Below are 23,157 nucleotides of genomic sequence, written 5' to 3' on the forward strand. Positions count from 1 at the left end.
CTAACTATCCATTCATTTTTATCCTTCTGGCCCACCCCCATTCGTATGTGTCATCATCATTTTCCTACTTTCTATTTAGTTAAAATTTTCCAAAAATGTTCTACAAATGAGAGAACAGGTGACACTTCTTTTTCTGTGTCTGGTTACTTTAGATTAACATCTTGTCCTCTGGTTTTATTTTGTTGTAAATGGAAAAATGTTATTCTTTTATGTCTTCATCAAATACATATACCACCTTTTCTGTAACCATGCATCTTTTGATGGACACTAAGGCTGATTTCCTCTCTTTGCAATTGTAAATAATATGCAGGAAACATGGCTAGATATTTATATGATGACTTGATTTCCTTTATTTGTGTAACCAAGAATGGTATAGCTTGATCATATATTAGTTCTATTTAGAATGTTATGAAAAACAACTATGTCCTTTTCCATATCATTCTACTCATTTACAATGCCCCCATAACTTTTTTTTCCCACATCTTCCCTAGCATCCATTTTTAAAAATTTAGTTTTGTTTTCTTGCTAAGATCCATTTGACTTGAGGGTAAGGTTGTGTCTTAATGTTATTTCCATGTGTATTTCCCTGGTAGCTGAGGGTATTTAGTATTTTCTTCATGCATTTGTCAATTTTTTGTATTTCTTGACAAATATCATTTGAATCCTTGTAAGTATTATTATTCAATGATTTATTATAATCCTGTATATTAACCTTCTGTTTTATGGAGTCTGAACAAAATTTTCTTTGCTTCTGTATGCTGTATCTTCATTGTTATTTTCATTTGCTACCTAGAATATTTATATTGATATGGTTGGTTTTTATATATGTTTCATGTGCATTGAAAAAGAATGTTTTTTGGGGACTGGGAAGGTGGCTCAGTCAGTGGTAGAGTGCTTGCCTTGCATGTATGAGGCCCTGGGTTTGATTCCTCAGCATCACTTGAGTAGAAAAAGCCAGAAGTGATGCTGTGGCTCAAGCGGTAGAGTTATAGCTTTGAGTTGAAGAGCTGAGGGACAGCGCACAGGCCCAGAGGTCAGGACCACGACTGACTAAAAAAAAAAAAAGTTTCCTAGTTTCCTATTTCCTTTATTTTCTGTAGCTATATATTCAAACATTCCTTCTATATTTCCTTCTAGTAATTTGAAAGTTATCTGTTGTACATTTATGTATTTATTTATTTTACAGTTGATTTTTATACATAGTATGAAATTTTCAATTTTCTGCCTGTAGATATCATTTCCCCAGAACAATTTGTTTAAAAGACTGTTATTTTCATCCAAGGTGTGTGTGTGTGTGTGTGTGTGTGTGTGAGAGAGAGAGAGAGAGAGAGAGAGAGAGAAAGAGAGAGAGAGAGAGAGAAAGAGAGAGAGAGAGAGAGAGAGAGAGAGAGAGAGAGAGAGAGAGAGAGAGAGAGAGAGAGAGAGAGAGAGAGAGATCTGTTACAAAAGAAACTTAAAACGACTTTTCTGTTAATTTGTGTGATCATTGATCATACTCCAGTCTTAACTTTTGTATTCCTTTTTTGGTTAACAAAATATGGAAGCGATATATAAGAACAAATCTAATCGATTTAAAGGGAAAGGAGAGAAAAAAGCATCAGCCCCAGGCTAGTCTGAACAGTTGAAAAGGATTCATTCTGAGGATCTGCAATTTTCCTACTTCAAGCTAAAATTGTATATTCTTTAAAAGGCTTTTACATTTCTGAATGGTTGCCACTTTTATATTGTTGCTTTAGGCAAGGAACTTTAAGTAAATGCCTCTTGTATTGTTTGATGAATTTGAATCTAGAAGGAATAAGAAAAACTGGCTTATTTTTTCACATACTGAATTAGGTATCAGGTTATAGTAAAGTTTTGGTCATAAATAGAGCTTATTTCCTCATGAATACATTAGATCATAGACCAAATTAGAGTACTCTGGTTAATATTGAATGGAGCTGATCATTGATTAAAGTTTTCTGGAAAGGGCTTCTCTCAGTTTGTGATCTGCTATAAGCACTGGTATAAATAGACTCTATAAACAGGACAAATGTGATGATGCATTCTAGAGAATAGCACTAAAAATCTTGAAAGGAAAATAACAGACTTAACAGAGGGCAGTATCCAGCTGTGATTCAGTCTCCTTCAAGACCTCAGATGACCCACAGATAACTCTAAACTACCAAGAACTTTAGAATTATTCTATCTACAGTTACAGACAGGAAGTGGACTGCTATAGCTGCGCATGAGCCAGTCATGTTATATGGGTTCTCATGTGAAATAGTAGACAGTAAGGCTGCTCAATCAAGTACGTTGTTTCTAAAGACACCTATCAGTGTACAGCTCTCTGAAAGTAGTGCTGCCACCAGCTGCTAGAACAAGTTCTTTAATCCTAAAGAACGGAGGTACATCTGAAAATCTACCATAAAATTGTGTTTGTGTTCATCTGTTCTATAAGTCCTTTAAAATGTCTAATTGAATTCCATTAATTTGTAGTCTGAGGGACAGAAACACTTGGGGGTAAAAAAACTGACTTCTCAAGTCTTTTTTAAGCTAATAAATGATATTTAGTCCATGAAAATGCAAAATTAAAGAAATGAGTAAACCTTACAGAAAATACAAAGAAGTGTAGAACAAGGATTCAAATCTTAACCAGATTCTACTGAAATAGATCAAAATGTCTACCAGTTGATAAGAATATTTGAATATGTTGTATCAAAAGCTTATCATATGGTGATCAAGATAAGTGACTTCAGGATGCAGGTGATCTTGAACTTACTGGTTTTCACTAAATTATATATATATATATATATATATATATATATATATATATATATGAATATATGATTTGGTAGAACTGTATGAAAAAATGCATTCTATAATAAACTGTAGCACAGTTCTATCAGAATTTCTGCCAAAATGGATGGATTCCATTTTTTTTTTATTGTAAAGATGTTGTACTGAGGGTTTACAGTTACATGAGTAAGGTAATGAGGACATTTCTTGTCAAGCATTGCTCCCCCCGTCCTTTTTTGTTCTCCCACTATCTCTTCCCACCCCCATTTCCCTCATCACCACCCCACCAAAGTTGTACACTTCATTTCCAATATACTGTGTTGTGGGGTATCATTGTTGCAATGGGTCATCCTGTGTCCTTGTTTCAGTTTCCCTTCCGAAATTAGACAAATGTATATATAAGATGCAGGGGATATACCATAGCAGGAACAACCTACAAAGGAAACAAAAAAAAATTACGCAGTACCTGAAAAACAACAAAGGGGGGCTGGGAAGGTGGCTCAGTGGTAGAACGCTTGACTTGCATGCATGAGGCCCTGGGTTCGATTCCTCAGCACCACATCAGCAAAAAGAAAAAAGCTGGAAGTGGCGCTGTGGCTCAAGTGGTAGCGCGCTAGCCTTGAGCTGAAGAGCTGAGGGACAATGCCCAGGCCCAGAGTTCAGGCCCCACGACCGGACCCCCCCCCCCAAAACAACAACAACAACAACAAAAACAAAGAAAGAGCTCTTGTGTCCTTATCTTGAGGTTCATTTCATTTAGAATCATCTTATATGAAAGACTTAGAAAAAATCATATTAAGTGAAGTAAACTAGACCTCCAAACATATAAGTCCAATGGTTTCCCTCATTTACAATAATTAGAATATGTATGGGATAATTTTATCAGATGAATAGAAAAGCTCAAAAGCTATGTATATATGATCATATAAGATTATGATTCCATTTTAATAACTTAAAAGCACTTAAAAATTGAGAGTACTAACGAGCCTACGAAAGTCACATCTTGAGTTACAAGTTAATATTTCATTTTATTTCAGTATAATTTAAAATAAATATTTCAATTCATATGAGTTAGGAGAGAATTGTTAAAGAACAAAACAAGGTAAAATCAAATATTGTTATAAGATAGAGTTAAAAATTTGAAAAATAACCTGCAACGAATCAATGAAAGTTAAACATCTAAAACAAATCTTGTTAAACCTTTTACAGTAAACCACACATAGTAATTAGTCCCTATATTTGGAAGGGAAAGCAACCAATAGCCTTTTATGAAGACAGGAAGTTGCAGTAATTTATTTTCTCATAGTTACCACTCCACAGAATTATACCTTCATTGATGGCAGAGACAATGTTCTTATAAATGCAAGGAAAAAGAAGTTTGATATTATTCAAAAAGCCACTGTTTAAAGAGTTCTGATAAGTAAAATAATTTAAGCTTTTAAAAATTGAAAGATAAAAATCAGTATTACCATTATCCTACTAGTCTTGAACTTCTGATGGGGTAGGCTTGGGGAGAGTAGACTGGATCTCTGACTGTCATAGTCCTAGATATTCAATAGTTTTTTTGTTGATGTCCATTAATAAATGCATATATAATAATAAATGCAATTATAAAAAATGTAAATTGATAAATATTGATAATAATAAATGCATTGATAAATGCATATAATATCTTGATTAAAATATCTCTAGGAAAGAGGACAATATATTATTTTCAGCTTCCTTTTAGCCATGAATACTCTATATCATATTTGTCTTGCAAGTATGTACCATCCCCTCTTCAAAGCATAATAACAAAATTTTGTAGTTACAGAAGCCTTTAGTCTTATCTAAACGAATAATGCTGTTTTCTTTATAAATAATCTTGATATAGGGAAATGATTTGAAATTGTCAGAAAAAAATTTATGCTTGCCTATAGGAAATCTTTGGTTTATTTCTCCCATAATATGGAAATAAGATTTGGTTTTGATACACTTTTAAGAAAATTAAACTATGATTAATTCAATTTTAGCTTGGTGAAAGATGTTTAATGTTGATAATAATATTAACAGCTGATAATAGGAGAAAAGTTTAGATTAAAAAGAATGGAAAACAGCTGGATGTTGGTGGCTCACACCTGTAATCCTATCTACATCGGGTGGCTAAGATATGAGTATTGCAGTTCAAAGCCAGCCCAGGCATGAAAATCTGTGAGACTCATCTCAATTAAACCACTAGAAAACCAGAAGTGGCGCTATGGCTAAAGTGGTAGAGCACTCACTTTGAGCTGAAGAGCCCAGGGACAGCACCCAAGCCCAGAGTTCAAGCTCCATGACCAAAAAAAAAAAAAAAAAAAAAAAGGAAAACAAAACACAATACAATAAACGAAGGCCAAATTAGCATGAACTTATGTGGTTTTCTGATATAAAAGAATCCAGGGAAACTGGATGTGGAGGTACATGCCTATAATCCCAGTACTCAGGAGGCTAAGTGTAAAGAATCACAGGAAGACTTCGTAGGTAACAACAATAATAACAAAAAATAACAAAACAAGTAACAAAACAAAAAATAATTAAGATAAAGAATCTTCACTATTTTTTTGGGGGGGGGGCTGGTCATGGGGCCTGAACTCTGGGCCTGGGCACTATCCCTTAGCTCTTCAGCTCAAGGCTAGCGCTCTACCACTTGAGCCACAGTGCCACTTCTGGCTTTTTTCTATTTGCTTATGTGGTGCTGAGGAATTGAACCCAGGGCCTTGAGCATGCAAGGCAAGGCTCTACCACTGAGCCACCTTCCCAGCCCCGAATCTTCCCATTTCTTATTACTCAGTGTTTGCTTATATCTCATTTATTCCTCAAAGGTAAACTGCTATGTGATTGGTATGAATCATTGAAGTTTATTTGTCACTCCTATTGGTTTTCTCACACTGAAACCATGATATTAGTGTCAATGTTACACGTATATTATATAAAAATGCAGTGGAACATATGTACAAACAATCATCTTATAAATTTAAAATAAAGGTTTTGGATAATTAGTCAAAGGATTTCGTAAAAATAATTGTAAGTATATAGCAGGTAATATTAGTCTTGTTTAAGCACTGTACCAGGATTTATCTATAATCAATGAATAAAAATTTGTCTCAATTGTTAAAAAACTATGATTATGCATGTAAAATAGTAATCTTTCCCAAGTGCAGAAAATTATAAGTAGTACCCAATGTTCTATTCAAGAATTCAATCTAAAATTTCCAACCATTTACCAATCTTAACAAATAAATGGAAACTTTGTTTTGTGCCAGTTCTGGGGCTCGAATTCAGGACTGGGGCACTGTCCCTGAGCTTTTGTACTCAGGGTAGTGCTCTACAACTTGAGCCACAGTTCCACTTCCAGCTTCATTCATTTATTTATTTTGGTGGGTAACTGGAGATCAATATCTATCTCATCACCTTTCCTGCCTGGGCTGTCTTCAAACCTCAGTCCTTAGATCTCAGTTTATTGAGTTGTTAGGATGGCAAGTGTAAGTCACAGGTATTAGGTAGAAGGGTTTTCAAAATCAATGTGAGAAACATTAATTGAAGGGAGTATTTAAGAGTAAGATAGGTTAAAAAAAATAAAGACTATCCAATTCTAAGCTTAAGAGTGTATAAGTAGAATAATACAATGATAAATTATGGCCTTTCTTTGTATCAGACAAACATCATGCATTAATAATAACAATGTATAGTAGATGGATGAAATTAGTGGATATTTTCACAGGACAGTCATTTATTTTACAGTTAACGGAAGATTATTTTAGGATATTTTGTTATGTAGTAGATCACTTTCTGAAGCAATTTATTTTTCTTCAGAGTAATCATGAAAGAGATTGTTTTTCTATGCTTCAAAAAGGCAAGGGCTGGAGTTCAACTTGACTTTTTATCCTGACACCACTATTTACTAAATATGTGATCTCTCTTTGTTCAGTTTCCTTATCTTTAAATGAGGATAATACCTGTACCTACTCAGAGGGTTGTTGTAAACATTAAATGAGATAAATAATGGATGTAAAGCTATTAGCTCAGTGCCTAACACAAGGCAAGTCATTCAATAAATGTCTGCTGTTTTCCTGCTGTTGTGGTTGCTGTGAGGTATACAATAAAATAATAATAAAAGGAAGACTTTACATGGATAAATTTATCTTAATGTGTAATCAATGAAAAATTTATTCGTTCATTTGAAGAGCCCTGTTGAGAGCCCGCTGCTTATTAAGCATAGCACTAATGGAGTGTCAAAATAGATACTACCTGGTCTCCACTCTGAAGGAATGCCTGAGTTAGTGAAAGAAGCAGGCATATTAAACATTATTGTTATGGAATGAGATAAATCCTAAAATAGCAGTATATATAAGAATCCCTGTACAAAAGCCATTGATCTTGATTTTTGAGAAAAGATACATAAATTTTATCTTATTCATGTCTTGAAAGAAGATGATGACTTCCAAACAAGGGAACAGGAAGAAAGAAGTGGTTCAATAAAGGTAAAAATACAGTGATGTGAAATTGTGAGATAACCCTGAGCAATGAAAAATGAAAAGAAATGAGAGTGAGAGAGTGAGAGGGAGAGAGAGAGAGAGAGAGAGAGAGAGAGAGAGAGAGAGACGGAGAGAGGGAGAGAGAGAAAAGAGAGGAGAGGTAGGAAGGATCTTGAATGTGACTTGTGACTTTCACTTTGTGGCCAACATTATTGTCGTCATGTCAACCAATGTAATTATATTTTATAGATTTTCTTCAGAGGAAAAAATGTATGCTTGAAGTGTAAATATGCTATTAATAACAAATTAGGATATACTTTTCTCTAACAGAAAAAAATGGACATTGAATTTCAAAATATTGAGAAATTATTTCAGATTTCACAGGTTTGTTTGCATCTCTCAGATAAACCTGTGGGTCATCCTATTTAACAGGGTTTCTTGTTAAGTAAAATCAATATGCATTTCAAACCAGTGAAACAAACCAATATTTTTAATATACATTTTCCCACATAAGTAAGCAATTATTGCATTTTTAAAAATATTAGTCTTTGGTAATAGTGATTCATTTACTTGTTTATCTTTTTTTTTTATTTAGAGAATACTTTATTAGTTTCTGTAATCAAACCCCTGTAGATAAGACCTTACACATTTAAAACAGTGGGTTTACCCCTGTACAAATGGAAAAAATTAAATTTAATATTTCTAGACCAATATGGCTATTAATTTCTGCACAATGCCAACTCAACATGGTAAACTGGGATACTTTTTCCAAAGTTGACAGCACAGCTAAAGTTTCCAAAATTTCAAATTATATATATATACATATATTTGTATTTATATAAAGAGACCAATAATAGCAGTATGTTTATCTTAAGGCTTCAAGATATTCCAATAGCCGGGCGCCAGTGGCTCACGACTATAATCCTAGCTACTCAGGAGGCTGAGATCTGAGAATTGCGGTTCAAAGCCAACCGAGGCAAGAAAAGCCATGAAACTCTTATCTCCAATAAACCACCAGAAAACCTTAAGTGCTGCTGTGGTTCAAGTAGTAGAGCGCTCGCCTTGAGCTGAAGAGCTGAGGGACAGCGCCCAGACCAGAGTTCAGGCCCCACGACTGGACCCCTCCCCCCCAAAAAAAAGATATTCCCAGTAAAACTGGAATTCTTAGATAAAAATATCTTCACCAGGGCACCAGTGGCTCAAGCCTGTAATACTAGCTACTCTGAGGATCTCTGTTCACACCAGCCCTGGCAGGAAAGTCAGTGAAACTCTTATTTCCAAAAAACCACTAGGAAACCGCAAGTGGTGCTGTGGCTCAAGTGGTAGAGTGCTTACCTTGAGCTGAAGAGTGCAGGGACAGCACCCAGACCCAGAGTTCAAGCCCCACGACGGACATAAATAAATAAATAATCTTCATTCTTTCTGTGTTAAGACAAAGTTACACCATTCTTCTACAGCTTTTATGATACCCTTTCACATAGTTTTGAAATGTGCATTTTTAAAATTTTATTTTGTGACTCTGGGAAGGTGGCTCAGTGGTAGAGCGCTTGCCTTGCATGCTTGAGCCCCTGGGTTCAATTCCTCAACACCACATAAGCAAAAAGGAAAAAAGCCAGAAGTGGCGCTGTGGCTCAAGTGGTAGGGTGCTAAACTTGAGCTGAAGAGCTGAGGAACAGCGCCCAGACCCAGAGTTCAGGCCCCACGACCGGACCCCTCCGCCCCTCCCCCCCAAAAAAAATATATATTTTGTGACTGTGACTCAAACGTAACTGAGTTCCTGTAACAACATGAAGAAATTCCTTAACAAATAAGTAGCCAGTGTTAATCCTTGCTCACATTCCTGTTTCATTTGATCCTGGAATACTAGTCATAGTTGATTTGACCCTGGAAGTTTGACAAGTAACTTTAGTAGTTAAGTAGATTAAATAAAGATCTCTATTCTACTTTTTATCAAGTTCTTATATGAAGTAGTATAATTTATGGGATTATACTTTATGGAGGAAAGATGGAGTGGTCAAGGACTCATTATGTTTAAAATGACGTTAATTTTTTGGAAATAAGGAGTGATGTGGAAGAACTAAACACAATAGGTAGAAATTTATATATTCGTATTGGGGAGAAATTAAAAAGATTATGAATGTTTTTATGGTAATGTGTAAATTTAGTGTTGTAAAGATCTTAGATAAACATTATGCTACAATGTTTCCAGCATTGAGTGGAAAACTAAATAGGTTATTTTAATATTGATTTCATAATAAGCCAGAAGAATAAGGCAATAGTGAACTCTAATGCCTGAAAATAATTCTAAGATCACTAAACCTGAAAGAAAATAATATGCAAATTTACTTTTAAATTTTAAGTTTTACTTTTCTAAGATACCTAGCAATGCATCAAACCATTACCTTCTGCTTATTTCATGGTCTTTTTTTGAAGTATAATTATAATATAACTGACTGTTAGAAATCTGAAGACGTTAGGAAGACATTCTAGCACTGTTTCTAGAAAGTGAACTACAATTCAAGATATAAAAGAATGTATGTTTAAATGGTATGAAATTATTGTTATGGCTTTTTCTCAAAATCATTTCCATTTCAAATCTTAGAAAAACTCCATCTTAAATACAAGAATAGTTTATTGAAAATATATAAATAAAAATATATGAACATTTCTGTAATTTACCATAAAAACAATTAAATTGTACCCTCAAATATGTCTACTGGGCTTTACAGTAATAAAATATATTAAGACAGATGATGAACATGGAAATGTTGTGATGCTCAGACCTTGGCCCTGCATGGAGGAAGGGGCATCCCCCCCCCCAGAGGAACGCATGCCAGCACACATCCTCATGGCACACAGGAACTCAGATGGGGTCTTGTGAGTCGGTGCCTCCGACACATTATTCCTTGCTGTTAAGTACTTTGGTGGCACTCAAGCACTTAATAAAGGTTTGTGGTACTTTGTCTGTCTATAAAGTATTTTAGTGAATCCTGATATTTTCAAGTAACACTGATATTAGACTTCAATATCTGTGAAATGATTGTCTTTTTTTTTTTTTTTGGCGGTTGTGGGGCTTGAACTCTGGGCTTGGGGGCTGTCCCTGCGCTCTTCAGCTCAAGGTGAGTGCCCTACTGCTTGAGCCACAGTGTCACTTCCAGTTTTCTATTGGTTTATTGGAGATAAGAGTCTCAAGAACATTCCTGCTCGGGCTGGCTTTGAACTGTGATCTTCACATCTCAGCATCCTGAGTAGCTAGAATTACAGGCATGAGCCACTGCTGCCCAGCTCATTTTCTTTTTTTTTTTTTTTTCTTTTTTTTTTTAATTTTTGGGTCCGGTTGTGGGGCCTGAACTCTGGGTCTGGGCGCTGTCCCTCAGCTCTTCAGCTCAAGGCTAGCACTCTACCACTTGAGCCACAGCACCACTTCTGGCTTTTTTTCTTTTTGCTTATGTGGTGCTGGGGAATTGAACCCAGGGCCTCATGCATGCAAGGCAAGCGCTCTACCACTGAGCCACCTTCCCAGCCCCTCATTTTGTTTTTGATAAGAGAATTTGAATCTTAGACACATGAACCATGATTGACTACTTCAATATGTAGGGAAATAGTAAACTATATTTCCCAGCATACCATTCATACCCAGATGTTTTTAACTTAACAGGGATAAGAAAAAAAAGGTAAGTATCTAAATATTGCTATGTTCCATGAGGGTTTATAAAAAAAGTAGATTGAATTATTCTGCTCAAAACACCTCCTTTCTTGGTAGTGGCCATTAAGTGGCCTTTGTTCTAGACAGACCAACTCTATCCTATTTGTTTGATTAGCCAACAGATAAAGAGCATGCCTCTTTTGATAATTATGTGTAGTTTTTCTCACCCAGCTTTATACTAAGCTCTTTGAGGAGGGAAGCTGTAATGGTTTATTGATGTTTTTCTCTATATTAGGGATTTTTTTTTTTTTGCTAGTCCTGGTGCTTGAACTCTGGGCCTGGGTATTGTCCTTGAGCTTCCTTTTGCTCAGTGTTGGCACCTTACCACTTGAACTACAGTGCCACTTCAAGCATTTTGTGAATAATTGAAGATAAGAGTCTCATACTTTCCTGCCTGGGCAGGCTTTGAACCTCAATCACTGGATGATCTCAACCTCTTGAGTAGCTAGGTTGCAGGTATAAGCCATTGGCTAATGGTGATAATACTTTTTGAATATAGATTTTCATGTGCTTTGGCTTTCCAGGATAAATTTACTTATTATGAAAAAGTAATTTGAAGCTCTGATAATATAGTTCTCATAGAAGTCTTTTGTGTTGTGTAGGTACTATAGCTTGAATCCAGGGTCTGGCCACTCTCCCTTGGCTTTTTTTTGCTTCAGGATGGTGCCCTATCACAGAAGTGTTTTTATGAAGGCCACAGGATAGTGTTCAAATGACTCCTGTACTGTTAAGTACAATTTATGTCCCTTGTGGTGAGGCCTTTTTATAACTTTTGATAAAGAACGGCATGCTATAGGGATGAAATTTTGACCTGACTCTTCTCCCCAAAATAAAGCATACTCAACTAATTCTTCAATCAAAAATACATTTTTATCTTCCTCTACTTGTGTAGATGGATTTATTTGTGCAGAAGTAAAATTATATGTGAGTGAATATCTATAGAATAGTTTATTATCAAGATGCAGCCTACTGTTGGTAGATGACAAGGTATACCATCTTCACGAAAAACAAGAAAATATTGGAAAAAATTCAGTGAAAAAAATAGAATTTACTAAATTATCATTCTTTTGATTTTTAATTACTTTTTATTTAGGAATATCTTCATTGCCTCAGTTTAAAAAATATTTTAACTAAATTTTAGTCTATTTTATTGTGAGGATTATATCAGAGGGCTTACAGTTGCATGGATTCACCTTCTGTCCTTGGTCTAACTATTTTGGGATTCCCCTTCCTTTCTCCAAATCAGATAAACATATACACAGGCACAGTGACAACAAAAGAGAAACCAAAGGGAAAAAAAGAAAAAAACAGAAGAAAAAGAAAAAAGAAATAGCTACACACAGTACATTAAAAAACAAAAACAAAGGAACAAAAAAAATTCCTGTTTCCATATCTTGGAGTTCATTTCAATTAGCATCATTTTATACAATCATATGTACATAGCTTTTGAGCTATTATGTTCCTCTGCTAGGACTACCAGAGACATATATTAATTATTACAAATGAGAAAAATCATGGAGCCTATGTTTTGGTGAGTCTGGCTTATTTCACTTAGTATGACTTTTTCCAAGTCTTTCCATGTCCTTATGGATGGGCAATGTCAGTATTTCTGCTTGAAGCATAAAAGTATATAGTGTATATATACCACATAGTATGTATGCACATACACAAATATGGAGAAACCCAGAAAGACAGAAAGAGAGAAAAAAAAGTAGTATGTGTGAAAGAGATTATACATTGTCTGAGGGGTCAAGTCTCTGAATTAGAAAGATAGATAATTTCATGATGCATTATTCCTGAGATAGTCTGTTTGAAAATAGTGTTTCAAATATCACATGTATGAAAAGTATTAAGTTCTCTCTGATAATCTATGTTTAATTGAAGGATATTTTTAGAAGAGCTGAATATTTATTTTACTATCTAATATTACTAGTGATTTTTATAAGTACTCAACTAAGTAATTTTAGTTTTAGAATCTAAGTCTTTAAACATTTGCTTTTCTCATATATATTCATGTTTTTTTAAAAAATAATTTGTGGCTTAGTCTCATTCCCTCCGTTTCTTTCTTTTTTTATTGTGAAAATACCATACACAGGGGTTACAATTACATGAACAAGGTAATACTTTAAAACTTTGGCAGAAGGGGTAGTGTAGTCATAGAAATGGGAGGGCAGGGATGGTGGGGGGAAAAACAAAGGAGGAGGCTACAATGCTTGATAAGAAATGTTCATTTTTACCACTGACTTTATTACACATACACACACACACACACACACACACACACACACATATATATATATAAAATCACATATACATATATGCCAAATTTTAGTAAATGTTAAGACCCATACTTTTTTATTATTTTCATAGCTTAATTGAATATTAGCCATTTATAAAATGAATATCAGTATGTGTGATGTAAAGCTGAATATTCCTCCTATAGTTACATAGCAAAGCTTTTGAAGTGCCCAACAATTCATAGTTAAATATATTGTGCATATTATTACAATTGACTATCATAGATAGAAGACACTTGTTACATAGTATTAAGAAAATCTAGACAACATATACATAAGATATAGATGACAATATATATTTACATGTGTATATGTATACATGACTCCAATTTACAATGCACATGTACAAAAAACAAAATATATTAATATATAAACCAGCTGTTGTCTATAGATACAAAATTACAGGCTTGTCATTCTATCTATGGCACCATCACTGCTACTGCCAAGAAACTAAATATTTAGTGAAGAAAAATAATTATCTTTATATTATCTCTATCCCCATCTGCTCCACTTGTTCTATAGAGAAAGCAAGAAGACAGATGTATAGGCAGGATTTCACTCTACAAATATTAAATATTTAACTAAAATTGTATGCCAAATAATTTATGCAGAAACTTGGGTTTTATATGCCTTAACTACACCTCATTTCTCAGCTTACATTTATTTTTTTTCTCTTATGGATAGTCTTTTAATTATATCCATGAGGATGAAGTTACTTTGTATAAAGCTTTGTCCTAAATGACTCACTAAAGCGATTTTGTTTTTCTGGATATTATTGGTTCCTTTACATTATGTATGCCACTACAACATCATTCTTTTGTTAAAATTGTATAGTAATTCCATTAGCTTCTTCTCATCACTGTAATATAATGCCAAACAGAAACAACTTGAAGGAAGGATGATTTATATGGCTCACAATTTCAGAGTAGTCAGCTGCTCATAGCAGACAGGATATGGTGGAACACAATGTTTCCCATCACAGTAACAATTAAGCTGAACAAATAAAAACTTTCAGGAAAAGAGATGGTACACATAGTTTTAGTTCCCATGGACATACCCCTTGTAATCTTTCTCCCAAATGTTACTTTATTGCCAATAAAAAGCTACCATACCAAAAGCTAACCAGCAAATGATTAGTCCTTTCATTAGGTCAGAACTTCAATCATCTGTATAAACAATGCCACAGATAAAACCAAAGATATGCTTTCCTAATTTAGGCATTTCTTTATGCAATCAAGTTGACAAAGAAAAGTAACCTTCACAAATCTCCCACTTGTCAGTTTGCCATCCAAACACTTTTCCTTAAACTAAAATATGAACCAGTGTCACCCAAAATATAAGATCAATCCACTCTATCCCTGAGTCCTCATATTCTTAACAGTTCCAGTATTTTTCAAAACTTCAACCAAAAAGACTTCTCTGAGTCATTGTTATTTCTTCTTCTGAGAAGACTTTTTAACAATATTTTATTTTATTGAAAAGGTGCTATACAGAGGGGTTACAGGTATATGAGTAAGGTAATGAGTACATTTCTTGTCTAACATTGTTACCCACTCCTTCATTTGTCTCTCTCTATCTCTTCCGCCCTTATCTCGCCCCTAAATTGTAAAGTTCATTTCCAACATGGTGTCCTGTGATCTAAATTTAGCTCATTAATCATCCTATTGAGTTGGTTTATTGATTATTTTTGTTTGTGTGTGTGTGTTGAGGCTTGAACTCAGGACCTGAGCACTTCTCCTGAGATTTTTTTTTTGCCAGTCTTGGGGCTTGAACTCAGGTCTGTCCATTGTCCCTGAGCTCCTTTTGGGCATGACTAGTGCTCTACTACTAGAGCCTAAAATAATCCTTCAAGACCACACTAGAGGACCACACAGAGGCAGGCAGGCACAGGAGAAACATTATTGTAAGGTTTATTAGAGGGACCATATCTCCTCGGGAGAAGAAGCACAGAGCATCTGCCCCCATCCAAGTGGCTAGTCAGTCTGGCAGGAAGTGAGGGAGGAAGTAAGGTTAAAATGCTAAGAGAGGCTAAAAGGCTAAGAGAGGGTGTGGCCAGCTGTAGGTTGGGAACTCCAGTATAGAGAGGAGCTCAGGTCTGAGTGGAGCTGAGGACCAAATGTGAGGATAATACTAACAGATCCATAGCACCACTTCTGCCTTTTTCTGTTTATGTGGTACTGAGGAATCAAACCCAGAGCTTCATGCATGCTAGACAAGCACTCTAACACTGGGTCATATTCCCAGCCCCTGCATTAGCACTTTGAGCCACAGTTTCATTTCCAGCTTTTGAGTGATTAATTGGAGATAAGAGTCTCATGGATTTTCTTTCCTGGGCTGGCTTTGAACTGCAACCCCTCGATCTTAGCTCCTCCAGAGTATCTAAGATTACAGGAAAGAGCCACTGATATACAGAAAGAATTTAGTTTTTCCTGTTCTCTGTATATTCTGGATCGTAGGCCGTTGTCTGATGTGTAGCTGGAAAAAATATGCTCCCATTCTGTAGACTGACTTTTAGCTTGTTGACTATATCTTTGGCTGTATAAAACTTTTTTGTTTGATGAAATCCCACTTATCAAGTCTTTCTTTGATTTGCTCTGCTTCTGGATCTTTACTCAGAAAGTTACAACTTTTTCCCAAGAGCCCTAGTGTTAGGTTAATGTGCTCCCTTCCCATGGCTTAGCACTCTCCTTCCTCTTTCCGTAGCTTATCATGTCCCTTTCCTTAGGCAACTCTATGCTCATTTAGTAAAGCCTCCACACCCCTCCCCCCTCTATCTTGGGATGGCATTCCTCTGAGGCAGCCTCTACTATATAAGGCAGCAAGATCCTGTTAGAGTAACCTTCAGTTCTGGGCAGCTCCTTATATACTACTTGGGCAGAAGCCATAAATCCTAACCCACCATGATGAAGCCCCTGGTCCTCATGCCCACACCAGGATCTCCATCTCCACCTCCTAGCCCCTTCTAGCCTCTCCTAGGCTAGCCTCACTTCAGACAATAGCTGGAACTTCTCACTTCATCTATTGTGTGATAAATGGTTTTTGCCAGTCCCTTTACTGGAAATAAACCTTTTCTTTGTTCTTTGTACCTGGATGTCTGCATAGTTTTCTGGCAAAATCTAATATACTCTTAAAATGCCTAATGTTTCCTCTATTCTTTCCTGTAATAGTTTTGTGAGTTCAGGTCTTATACTAAAGCCACAAATCCATTATGAATTGTATGCAATGGCATACTGTTGAAAGATTAGAGTACTTGAGGCAGTAACCATTTGTTGCTTGTTTCAGAGCTGAGCAACACCTGGTGCTAAACCACCTGGTTGTGTGCCTTTAGAAGACCTGCAAATCCTTAGCTTGGGGCTCTCCCTCCTAGGCTCCTCTGTGTTGGAGTGTAGGACGAGGCCTGAGCTGCAGCCCGTTTAAATAAAACCATAAAACAGCTGTAGAGTCTGACTCTCGGTGGTCTTCTTGGTGGGGGTCCTGCAACCTTGGCATATCATATTAGTGGGGGCTCGTCCGGGATCCCCCCAAAGACCCCTGAGACCTCAGACTCCAAAGGTAAAACAGCACTGTCTTTGTTAATTTGTCTTGTCCTGTCGTTTGTGTTTTACTTTTGTTTTCCTTTGTGAGGACAGCCACTCCAATTCATAAAGGGTTGTCAAAGCAGACGTGCTTGCACGACAACCCTGGAGGAACTGGGAGACGTCCCTGATCCTCTTGTGGGGCAGGGGTCCTTGGAACCCCGCTGTATGAATTGTGGGGTGGGGGGGTCAGTTTGGTGTTGGGCCGGAACTGACCAAGAGGTCCTCCTAACCAAAGCCCAACTCTCCCACTGTGGGTCTGCTCCTTATGCTGTGGGGCGTGGGTCAGTGTGGAACCCCGCCATGACAGGAGTCAGTGGAGCAATTCGGGAGATCTCCACTTCATTACTGTCAGGCCTGAATGTGTTTTGTTTGTACTGTTTATTGTTTTTTGGACTGTATGACTGACAGGACTGGAAACCATGGGCACCACTCCATCTATCCTCCTAGACTTAAACTGAGAAAGAGGAAAAGAAAAGCTACCTCTTGGTTCTTCAGAGAGATAACTTGGAAGAAGAAATGTTTCCTCCCCCATACTCTCCTTCCCAGGTTCCTTTTGCAGAACCTGAGAATGATCAAGAGGAAGAGGGAGCTATAGAACCCTCGTCACCTGCCCTTAAGGTTTCTGAGGGGCCAGTCACGCGATTACGCCGTGGGATCAACCCCCCTTCTAATGTAGCTGTTTTTCCCTTACGCACCATAGGTCCTGTGGATGCGGATGGTCCACAGCAACTCCAATATTGGCCATTTTCTACCAGTGATCTATACAATTGGTGCACCCAAAATGCCCCCTTTTCTGAGAAACCCCAGGATTTAATTTGTTTGCTTGAAACTCTTCTCTTTACTCATCAGCCCACTTGGGATGATTGCAGTCAGCTTTTACAGGTCCTTTTTACCATATCTGAGAGACACCATATCTAAGAGGTGGCCTGGAAACATATCCCTTGCCCCACAGGAGTGCCCATCACTGATCCTGCCCTGATCACTGCCTATTTTCCTGATATCCGACCAACATGGGACTACAATATGGTTGAAGGTAGGGAGCAACTCCTCATCTACTGTCAGGCTCTGTTGGCAGGTCTCAAGGTGGCAGCTTGCCGACCTACTAATATGGCCAAGGTTTATGATGTTAGACAGGGAGGAAGTAAAAGTCCGGCAGCATATCTTAAGCGGCTCATGGAAGCTTTTAGTCAATATACCCTGTATGACCTTGAGACCCAGGAGTTGGCTCAGATGAGTATGTTTGACTATATAAATCAAGCTGCACCATACATAAAGTGAAAGTTCCAGCCTCTATACAGACTTGGTGAAAAGTCTATTAGGGATCTAGTAGCCATGGTGGAAAAGGTTTACCATAAGAGAGAGACAGAGGAGCAAAGACAGGAAAGGAAGGACAGAGAACATGATATTGAGCATGAAAAGAGAGACCGGGCCAAGGAAAAGAGACCAGACTTGTTGGACTTGCCATTATTGGATGTCGAGCATACCTGGTTCACAGACGGCAGCAGTTTCATTTGAGAGGGAAAAAGGTATGCAGGTGCAGCAGTCACCATGGACACTGAGATAGTGTGGGCAGAAGCATTCCCCCCGAGAACATCTGCACAAAGAGCAGAGCTAGTGGCACTAACAAAATCCCTACAAATGGGAAAAGGGAAGAGACTAAACATGTACATGGACAGTTGGTATGCTTTTGCCACCATGCAGTTCCATGGAGCCATTTACCAAAAGAGGGGGCTGCTGACAGCTGAGGGAATTTTAAGCCTCATCCAGGCCATTTGGGAACCTGCAGATATTGGCATTATGCATTGCCCTGGCCATCAAAAGGGAACTGATTCTATAACCAAAGGAAATAACTTGGCCAATCAGGCAGCTAAGGAGGCGGCCCTCCAGCCCAGAGCAGAAGTACTGACCCTAGTAGACCCAGGGCCACGAGCTTTGCCTCCTGAGCCTCAGTACTCCCAAGAAGACTTGACGTGGCTAAAGAAAATTCCCATCGCCTATAAACCCCAAGACAGAGAAGGAAACAAAGGCTGGTGGAAAACTGGTGAATGGAAACTTATCTTGCCACAAAGATTGGGTGAGAGGATTCTTAAGAGAATCCATCGGGTCTCTCACATGGGAACCCAAAGAATGTAGGACTTGCTCTGACACTCAGAAGTAAAAATTAGGCAAGGAAATCAACTCATTGAGGACATTGTTAAAAATTGTAAAGCCTGTCAGCTCACCAATGCCTCCAATCAACCGGTTACAAAAGGAGCTTGCCTCCATGGGGATAGACCAGGTGTGTATTGGGAAGTAGACTTTACAGAAATTAAAACTGGAAAATTTGGATATAAATATTTGCTAGTTTTTGTAGACACCTTTTCAGGATCGGTTCAAGCCTACCCAACAAAGCATGAGACCTCGAACGTCATGGCTAAGAAGATCCTGGAAGGAATCCTACCCAGGTATGGCTTCCCATCCAACATCAGGTCGGACAATGGACTGGTCTTCGTCTCAAAAGTAAGTCAGGGAATAGCTGTGGCATTGGGGATGGATTGGAAATTGCGTTGTGCTTATAGACCACAGAGTTCAGGGCAGTTAGAAAGAATGAATTGGACTCTCAAAGAGACCTTAACTAAATTGGCCTTGGAGACTGGAGCAGACTGGGTATCGCTCCTTCCTTTTGCCCTGTTTAGAGTAAGAAATTCACCCTGTCAGCTTGGCTTTACTCTTTTGAAATAATATATGGACACCCTCCACCCATTATCCCTAGTCTTCAGACTGACTTGCTTACTGATTTGGATGATACTAATTTTTGTGTAAGCTTGACTATTTACAGCTGGTGCATAAGAGTATGTGGCCCCAGCTTAGAGCATTATATGATTCTGCTTCTATTCCTAACCCTCCCATTCATTTAAACTAAGGGACTGAGTGTTTGTTCAAAGGCACAACTTGAGATCTCTGGAACCACAGTGGAAGGGACCTTACATGGTGCTACTGGCTACACCTACTGCTCTTAAGGTGGACAGCATTGCTGCTTGTATCCTCTGCTCCCATGCCAAACTGGCTGACCCCTTTGCTCTGGATGACCATGGGGAAACATGGGAAGTTTCCAGGCATCCTACCCAACCACTCTGCATACGCCTCAAGAAAAAGAAAATGGACTGATTGTTATTGGTATTATTGTTTAATAGTATGGTTAAGGTCAGAGAGGGACTATACCCATTCAAGATCAAGAGCAATTGGAGTTTAGTTTTGGGCTAGAGCCACAAGATTGTGTCTCAGGACCATAAGTCAAGGGGGGAATGAGAGGTTAGAGTACTTGACGCAGTGACCATTTGTTGCTTGTTTCAGAGCAGAGCAACATGTGGTGCTAAACCACCTGGTTGTGTGCCTTTAGAAGACCTGCAAATCCTTAGCTTGGGGCTCTCCTCCTAGGCTCCACTGTGTTGGATTGTAGGATGAGGCCCGAGCTGCAGCCCGTTTAAATAAAACCATAAAACAGCTGTAGAGTCTGACTCTCAGTGGCCTTCTTGGTGGGGGTCCTGCGACCTTGGCATAACACTGTAAGAACAGAAAAAAAGCACAAGGAGGGAATTCAGCAGACCAACTGTCTTTATTTGGTAGGGAATGTCTGGGAATGGTGACCAAGACTCTTTCAGCCCAAATGAAGGAGAAAATTGTGTACCCCATTACAATTAGGGTCTCTTTCAGTATTAGGCAGAAAGACTGAAGTCAAGAAGGCAGATGGAAGCAGGATGAGGTAGAGGCTAGGTGGGAGAGCAATCTTATTCAAGGTTTCAACAGCATCTGTAATTAATCAGGGGTATCAGTGTCAGATGTGGCCTCAGTATCAGACTCTCTTTCAAGACTAGAGGATGTTTGTTGGGGGAGGGAGTGGTGGTGAAGGAAGATGTGATTCAATGAGGTGGGCAGCAAATACAGCTCTAAGATACAGCTGTCAAGGGGGAAAGGTAAGTGCCTTAGGCTATCAATTTGTACTGTGTAGAACTATAGTAACTGAAATACTATGGATTCAAAGGAGGAATAAAATGCTATAATTTCTTCTTGAAGCACAAAATTTGACAAAATAAACATCAGGAAATGGGTACTCAAAAAGGGTGGAGACACAGGGTGCCCATGGCTCATGCCTATAATCCTAGCTATTCAGGAGGCTGAGATCTGATGATCATGATTCAAAGCCATCCAGGGCAGGAAAGTCTGTGAGACTCTTATCTCCAATAAACCACCAGAAAACCAGAAGTGGTGTGGTGGCTCAAGTGGTAGAGAACTGGCCTTGAGCTAGATGAAGGACAGCACCTAGGCCCAGGGTGGAGTGATTAAAGGGAAAGAGGTAGACAAAGAGGAAAAGGGGGAAATCCAATGTGTATTTGATAAAGCTAAGAAGAGTGAGGGAACGGGTAGTTAGGGAGGATATGTGAGAATGTTTAAAGGGGTGACATTAGTCAAGATATATTGAATTTATAAAATAAACACACCAGTTCCAAAATGAAGAAGATAATAGATTATGTAAAAAGGCTCAGCCAAAATTCAGATCAAATTTAAGCAAAGCAGCCATTATATTTTATAGTTTCATGTCAAGCATCCAGAGTATCACATATAGTGCTCTCTCATGAGTTGGTCAGTCCTAGCCCTTGAAGCCTTTGCTATTGTTAGCCAATATACCCTCTTCTTCATTTCTTGTGACTTTTCCTCATTCTTATCACTTCCAATGTCTTGAGGTCTACATTGCAAATAAGGAACCATCCTCACAACTTCATATCTCACACTTTCCAGGCTTCCTGTAGGGATCCTCACTCTGTGAACATTACCTGACCTTCCAGGAACTTCCTTTTAAATCTTAGTGAAAGCTCACACTAATCCTAATAGAGTCCTCATTCTTATTTGAAAACCTCATTCTCGTCTATAAACTTGCCCTTAATTTTCTGCATTCTTAAAATCATTCTGCTCTTCTGAGCTCCTGCAAAAATAATCCATCCACTTACTATGTTTTACACTTTTTCTAGTCTAGTTTTCCAAACTCAATTTGCATGTTTATTCAACACCACATGAATAATGCCAAGGTCTGCTGCCAGCTTGAGCAGTACACATGAGTCCCTTAGGACCACAGTTGTGGTGTCCCTGTATGAATGAACCTAAGTAAACACTTCCCTTGATGATACTGTGGGACTAGGGTGACTTAGGGATGGTCTCTTCTCAAGGGAAAGTTTTTTTAAATGAGTTTTTAATTTTGTATCCTGGAGCCTACAATCAGTGATTTCTGGCCAATTCCTTTGATGCCTTCTAGGCATTGTTTCTGTTGTTCCAATGCAAAGTGGTTGGCTACTTTTAAAATGGTACTCTTTAGTAATAACATTCTTCTCCTTTTCTGACAAGAAATTTCTGACCAGTTTATTTTTCCAAACAACTTGCCCTGTGTTGCTGCCAAAGTTCACTGTAAAATCTGGTTAAAAGTAAGCAACATAATCATGCCACAGCCTGAATGCTATTTTGTATTAAAATTTCTTCTATAAAATCAATTCATCATCATCATCATCATCATCATTTTATTGTTATCACTGTTAACTACTATTATTACTATTTGGCAGTACTAGGTTTGAACTCATGACTTCATGCTTACAATTTGGGTGTTCAACCACGTTCACCACTGACCTACGCCAGATTTTTGTTTGTTTGCTTGCTTTATTGTTGTTGTTTTTAGTATACTACTTGTTTTTATGGTAGGCTGTCAATTTATGCTCTGGCTGATTTCTAGAACACCACTCATCAATTTATTGACAAGCACATTCTACTACACCCAGTTTACTCTGCAGAGAGAGAATCTTACTAATTTTTTGTTCTCAGATTAGCATGGAATTGTTATCTTCCAGATCTCAGCCTCTCAGGTAGCTGAGATGACAGGCATGAACAACTGTTACCAACTATTTGTTGAGAAAGAGTCTTGTGAACTTTGTGCCTATGCTAATCTTGAACCTTATTCATGCAGACTCAGTCTTCTTCACCATTATATTATAATTGAGAATTTCCAAAGAATGAGGATACAGTCAATATATAGTGATTCTGTGATATTAACACTGGCATATCAGTTGAACAAAATGAGGGTTTAGGCAGGTGAGGACTGAAGGGGAGTAGTTTTTCAGAGAGAACTATGGGTAAGTCTAATATTATAGAAGATTTGGCTGTTTAAGGAAGAAATGAAGGGGAAGTAATGGTTGCAAAGGGGGAAACAGATGAAGGATGGAGAGCTTATAGTCTACCTCACAGAAAAAAATCAAGTTGAGAGTCTATGCATCAGACCTCCTAAACAG

Source organism: Dipodomys merriami, unplaced genomic scaffold (assembly GCF_024711535.1).
Source record: "Dipodomys merriami isolate MVZ:Mamm:240054 unplaced genomic scaffold, mDipMer1.0.p SCAF_6, whole genome shotgun sequence".
NCBI classification, from domain to species: domain Eukaryota; kingdom Metazoa; phylum Chordata; class Mammalia; order Rodentia; family Heteromyidae; genus Dipodomys; species Dipodomys merriami.